Source organism: Nicotiana attenuata, chromosome 7 (genome assembly GCF_001879085.1).
Source record: "Nicotiana attenuata strain UT chromosome 7, NIATTr2, whole genome shotgun sequence".
Classification (NCBI taxonomy): domain Eukaryota; kingdom Viridiplantae; phylum Streptophyta; class Magnoliopsida; order Solanales; family Solanaceae; genus Nicotiana; species Nicotiana attenuata.
Window position 1 is genome coordinate 109539236 of NC_031995.1, and position 7351 is coordinate 109546586.

Below are 7351 nucleotides of genomic sequence, written 5' to 3' on the forward strand. Positions count from 1 at the left end.
CACGTAAGATGCATCAGGATGGTCTTTTTCATTTCAGGTTACCTGTCCTAGACGGACCCAACCCCTGTGTTGAGTCCCCTACAGCAAATGCACGTGATGCAAATAAGCGTTCCTACTAGGGATCCGGCATGAAGTCAAGTTATTCTAGGTTCAAAACCTGGGTATGTGTTCTAGACTGTGTACCCGAGCGGACAACTCGAGTCGAGGAGGGGGCTACGTACCGGGGACCCGCGGGATCGTCCGGCTTAGTAACTTGTCCGGCCTCTTTCTTATTTCAAGGTATGACACTAACAGAATAGGGAGTCTCAACCAGTAAGCACATCCCCGGAGGTGAGAAGAGAAGGGTTTCGGCACAGTTTATATATACAGTTCAAATAATATCAAAGCGGTAAAGCATTTAGCACATTTAGCAGGAAAACATGTAGGAAAATCAGATAAAGCCAAACATAACAATTATTCTAAGCTCCCATTCTTAAACCCTGAACCGAAGTTCTGGGTTTGTCTTCCCCAGCGGGGTTGCTAGAGCTGTCACACCTCCTTTTTCATACTACACCCCGCGAAGGGGTGTAAAGGAGTTTATCCACTTAAAGGACAATCGGAACGGGATTTATTATTAAGATTTCAGAGTCGCCACTTGGGAGATTAATGGTGTCCCAAGTCACCGGTTGAATCCCGAATCGAGGAAAAGAATGACTCTGTATAACAGTCCGCGAACCAGAAACCCGAGTAAGGAATTCTGTTAACCCGGGAGAAGGTATTAGGCATTCCCGGGTTCCGTGGTTCTAGCACGGTCGTTCAACTGTCATATTTGGCTTATTTGTCTGATTTTAAAAACAAGTTTCAACTTATATGCTTTTAACCTTTGAACCGCTTATTATTATTATTTAAAGAGCAAGTCGTGAAAATACGTCTCGAACCACGTCACATAAATGCACCCGTAGTCTTCGACATATTTCAAATTCGTTGAGATTTGGATTTGGGTCACATAAATTTGCACCCGAGTTTAGGAAAGTAGATTATTAAAATACGCGCCTGAAGAAACTACGCATTTGCACTTTGCGGGGCCACGGAAATTCAACTAAATGGCACGCCCGAATTCTAAGGATAAACAAGATTAATTAAATGAGGGCCATGCAATTGTCATTTTTGGTTTGGCACGGAACACCTCAATTCCACTTTTAAAGGAAAGCTTAAGCTACATGTTGAGGGCCACAGACCTAGGGATTAAGCCAAAGAAGCACAAGGCAGTAAAACAAAACCTTAATTTAAGGCCATATTCCCCTTGATCCCAGATATTAATTCGTGTAATTCTACCAAGAAAAACTCCTCAGAAATCGGCCTTAAACCACATAGGAACTATATCCCACATAGTCTTCCTTTTTTCTCACAAAAGACAATGAAATATTATCTTGACCTTAAGTAAATACTCCTAGAATCAGAAAAGTATTCTCGGCAGTGACATGCCAAATATGCCAAGCACAAAATGTACCAAACAACTAACATATACCATGTTTTATGCTATTTTTTAACTACAACAAGGCTGACTGAATCCTACTTGGCAAAAAAAAGTCTTCCACTTTTTCACAAGAAATGACGATGCAAAATGCTGAAATCATGAGCGGCCAGCTTTGTCATCAGCATAGGGAAACCAAGGTATGAATGTAAGACAAGTTGAACAATACGGGCTTCAGTAATTAGCAATGCTGAATACCAGGAACCCAAACAGAAGATGAATAAATGCCAAAAGAAATAGAGCCTTCTCAACTAGTAATAATCCTGGTTTAAGCAAACGATAGTGACCAACTCAGCATGATGAGAGAACAGAATAATCTTGCCAAAATCCCACATTAAATCACAAATCAACCATAATTCTAGTAAGACAACAAATCAACCATCATTCCATCTTAATAAAACTCGAGCAGAACAGATCAACCATAACAAAGAACAACAAAATCACGACCAAATACTCAATCACAAGAGCCCTTTTCCATCCTTAATTACTATGATAATCACTTGGCAATATAGAATACCATGAGTGCATTTAGATCTGAATTTAAATTCTAGCAGACCATGACATAACGGATCAATTACACCAAACTAACAAGCTAAAAAAAACAGAGCATATGATGCCACAATTCTCTTTAGCCCATTTATGGAATACTTCATCAAATAATGAGAGCAATCAACATGTATTGTTATGCTAGCACGAGGATGCACAAATCCGACAGAAGAATCATATAAAATGAGTAATGAAGTCACGATTTATCTGGAGTTCAATTCCTCTTAACTTAAACGGACTGAGTTCGTGAACCAGTGGAATCCAGTAGAACCATACGCAATTAAATTCAACTATGTATAAAATTGTGCTAACCTTTCTTCAATGTATTAACAACAAAAGCCTCCGACAAACCGGATAACACAACAGCGAACGTCGAACCTTGGCGATGAATCAGATCCGCGGACAAAACCTTGAATCGGACACCTCACTGATCTCTCCTTCTCGTCACTGTTTCTATCCGAGTGTGCGTGTGTTTGACCGTTGGAAAATCAGAGTTTGAGGGTCTTTGATTTTGGAAAATTGGAGGTAGTAGTAGCCCTAGATGAAGGGACTTTCGACTGCCTTCTCCTATGGTTCATGGTCGATTTTATGTATGCCTTAGAGATTAGGGTGATGGTTCAGGAAATTCTAAGGTGCAATTTCATGGGTGAGGAAGATCGGATGCTGAAGGGAGTGAGGTTTCACTGGTGTTTGTTAAGAAGAAGCCATTGAAATGGCTCTTCTTCTCCTGTGAAGGGGCGAGATACGGGGGGGGGGGGGGGGGGGTCCTCTCTATATGTGTATTGCTGCTGAATCTCTGTGAAGAAGAAGAGCCAACGATTGTGGAGGGGTGGGGTTTCGTGAATCGCGCCTGACTGATGCTTCTCCTTTTCCGGCGTTATTTTTTATGTATATGTTTATAGGTCTAGGTCTTAGGGTTGGGTATTGGGTATTGGGTCGGGTTGACCCGCTTTGGGTTGGGTTGGGGAAAAACTTGTGCTTTTAAAGTGTTTGGCCCAATTCAAATTAAAACCAGCTTTTTTTTTCAATTTTTATTTCTTTTGTTTTTTTCTTTCTTTAATTAATTAAAACCCTAAATTAAATTCCTAAATTAATTCACATTGTAAACTTAAGCTAATTATCTAACTATAAAGTTTATAAAAATTAATTGATCCTAAATTTAAAGAGAAAAATTAAAAATCCAAAATTTCAAAGCTAAGAATGTAAAAATGAGCCATTTTTTTTGTGATTTTCATTTTTTAATAGGGCAAAAATCACGTGCTCACAGAGCCCTCTTATTTGTTATGTACTTTCCCTCAATTTGCTATACATGCTTTTTGTATGTCGCATTAGAATTTTTACCTTTGAAACCTCAAATAAGCCTAATATCCCTCCCCTTTAGGATTAGTAGTCCTGAATGCCTCCAGGACTGATAGGATTGGGACGGGTAGTAGCATGCAACAGGTAAGCGAGACCATTCCGCGCTTTAATGCCTTAACAGGGTGGGAAGGGTAGATATGGATATGATGACCACGCGATAATGTCACGTGTAGCCCCTCATTGAGGAGTGATTACCGGGCATTGTGTGGGGTGATCCATATTATTAATAAACCTAGGACCCCCGCCCCTCCCTTTATTCTTTATTTCTTTCTTTTCAGCACTTCATTCTTTTTTTTAAAAATCAGCTTTCCTAATTGTTCTTTCAAACCTTGCTTACTTTCAAACCTTTATGTGATAAAATCCCCTCTTATTTGAGTCTTATTTGTTTATATGCTAATTGTACCCAAATTCACAATAATAGTCTGGCCGGGAACCACACTAGTGGATTCTGAGGGGTGCCTAACACCTTTCGCTTAGAATAATTACAAGCCCTTACCCTATCTCTGGTTACTCAAATCAACCTCCTTGGTGTCCTAATGCACCCTAATAATTAGGTGGCGACTCTTTAAATCAAACCCAATTCCCAAAAGGAATGATTTGTCCTCCCAAGTGTCACAAACCCGATTTCGCGAGAAAAAGGGGGCGCGAGACCCATCTTCTCACCGACTCAGGTATTTTTCTAAGTACGTTCGAGGACGAACGGTTGTTTCAGAGGTGGAGAATGTGATGACCCAAAAGGTCATCTTCTGTTTAAGAAGTCGAATCAGTGTTCTAAGGCCTTAAACACTTCATTTTATCTCTCCTTGATTTGCATGCTCAGTCCGGGTGCGATTCTGAAAAGCCTTTATGTGGAAATTCGAGAAAATAACAATTTTTCCTTTAAAAGTTGATTTTAGTTGACTTCGGTCAAAATTTTAAGTAAACGGACCTGGACCCGGACCCGTATTTTGACAGTCCCAGAGGGTCCGTAGTAAAATATGGGACCTGGGCATATGCCCGGAATCGAATTCCGAGGTCCCTAACCCGAGAAATGAGTTTTTGATAAAAATTGTTAAACTGAAATTCCAAAGGTTTTGATAAATTAATAAATGTTTGATCTCATTAGTATCGGGTCCGTATTTTAGTTTCGGAGTCCGGTACAGGTTTAATATAATAATTACATCATTTCTGTGAAATTTGGTAAAAAACGGATTTTATTTGACGTGATTCAGACCTTTGGTTGAGAAAATAGAAGTTTTGAAACTATCTTCAAAATTTCATGTGTTTTGGTGTTGAATTCATAGTTCTAGGTGTTATTTTGGTGATTTGATCACGCGAGCAAGTTCATATGATGTTTTAAGATTTGTGTGCATGTTTGGTTTGGAGGCCCGAGGGCTCGGGTGAGTTTCGGATAGGCTACTGAGTGATTTTGGAACTTAGGAATTTGATGGTGTAACTAGTGTCTGTAGCAGGCCTCTGACTATTGAAGTTTAATAATTTTATAGACCTCCTGTTGAGCTTCATGGTACACTTTGGTTGGTCCCGCTGTGTAGTATTGACTGTTGAAGTTTCGTAACTGTATAGACCTCCTATTGTTAGTATTTGAGGTATCAATGTTGTGGAGGGTTTGAGCTAAACTGTGAAATACTTGTTCTTATTTTGTGATTGGTACTGATATGGTGGGATTAGGTTGCACGCCGCAACAGGAGGAATAAGGGTGAAATGTGACTGTTTGGTGGGATCGGGTTGCACGCCGCAACAAGGAGTAATAAGGGTGGACAGGTGGGATTGGGTTGCAAGCCGCAACAGGAGGAATAAGGGTGATATATTGAGGAGTAATAAGGGTGGACTGGTGGATCGGGTTGCACGTCGCAACAAGGAGTAATAAGGGTGAAAGTTCATATTTTTATTGATTATATGGTAGGATCGGGATGCGCGCCGCATCATTTGTTGTTTATTTATTCTTCTTCTGCTGAGATTCGTTAGTGTGGTGTTGAAACTCTCTTAAAGATTGGTTATAGCTGAGTATTGGTAGAACGACTAGGTTCCGTATTTATTAAATGCAAGTTATTGTCCTATTTCATTCCGTATCTTCTTTTTGCCTTATTATAAACTGTTGCAGGATATATATTGTTTATGCGCCACCATAGCCTAGTCACTACTTCGTCGAGGTTAGGCTCGGCACTTCCAGTACATGGGGTCGGTTGTACTGATACTGCACTCTGCACTTTCTATGCAGATTTCGGAGCTTGTAGTGGCTGATCGAGAGATCGGTTGCTGATACTTCATTCAGGAGACCCAAGGTAGTCCTGCAGGCGTCCGCAGGCCCTGGCGTCCCCTCCTACATTCTATATCTCTGTTTTATGTACTTTTGAGACGGATGTATTTTTCTTTCAGACCAGTATTTGTAGTAATCTGTAGAAAGTTCGTGAGTTGTGACACCAGTTTCTGGGTGGTAACAGTTTTTGGTATATGTTAATAGTATATGGATAATCAGTTATTATGTTCTTCCGCTTTTATTTCCGTTGATTTAGTTTTGTTAAATTTTAACTATAAAAGGTAAAGAAAAACGTGAATAGAATTCTAACGTTGGTTGCCTAGCGAGTGCGATGTTAGGCGTCATCACGGTCCCGACGGTGGAAAATTCGGGTCGTGACATATAATGAGTAGGACACTTAATTCGTATAAGAATTCTGTGTGAATTCGCAGTAGGATAGGTATTCTGACCTTAGGTTGAAAGTACTGACGAGCTAACACAAGGTCGGGTCCAATACCAATATTCTACAATAGCTCATAACAGAATAATACAAGAAATGAAAGTGGTATCTCAAAGGTAAGATGCTCAGCTCGTTTCCAGTTCTAGAAAGTAGGTATGCTTTTCAAGTACCTCAGTGAAAACTCAAATCTTTTACCCAAAATGTCAGAAATATGAGTAAGCTTGAAAACTGAAATTTTTTCCAAATATTCTTTCCACAATGAATAAAAAAATTTCATTTTCTCTTCAAATAACAAGTATAAAATACCTCTCTAAGCCCACAAATCAATGTGTATAATAATTCATGAATGACGCGATATCGTATAACATGAGGAAAAGTGCATCTCTATGCATGTATATCATGTGTACATGCAAATGCTATGTATTTAGGAGATGAATCATGTACTCACAGTCTCAGAGTACTCAATCTCACTGTTTCACATCCTCTCTTAGTATGCTAAATGCCCAGCATGCTCAATCACTCGGCGCTGTATGATAACTACTGCGGCATGCAGCCCGATCATATATATTTATAGTCGACTGCGTTCACTGGGGGTGTACAGACTTCGGAGGGGCTCCTACAGCCCAAGCGCTATAATCCACATGGACAATTCACGTGCTGCACGGAAAACTCACGTGCTATAATATCAATATCTAAATTCGCATGGACAACTCACATGTTGCACGGACAACTCACGTGTTGTGGTATCAATATTTGGATCCGCACGGACAACTCACGTACTGCACAGACAACTCATGTGCTATGGTATCAACATCCTCACAAATAGGCCCCCGGCCTCACTCAACCACCAATCTCTCCAGTCTCACTCACGGGCTCACAATGTCATGGAAACTAACCCGACAACAATAATATGATGTATCAATAAATAACAACTGAGACTGAGATATGATATGAATGCATGAATAGGACTAAGTGCGAATATCAATGAAATCTGTTAAATGACAGCAAGAAACGACCACTATGGGTCTTAACAGTATCGGCATAAAGCCTAAATGTGATATCTACCATGATTGATAGTTCAATTACTTTAACACATGGTGAAAACCCGGATATCAACAAAACAGAGCCACTATACAATGACATGAAAACAATAGAGTTCCAATTCACAGGGTGCACCCCACACGCCAGTCACCTAGCATGTGCGTCACCTCAATACCAATCACATAACACGAAATGT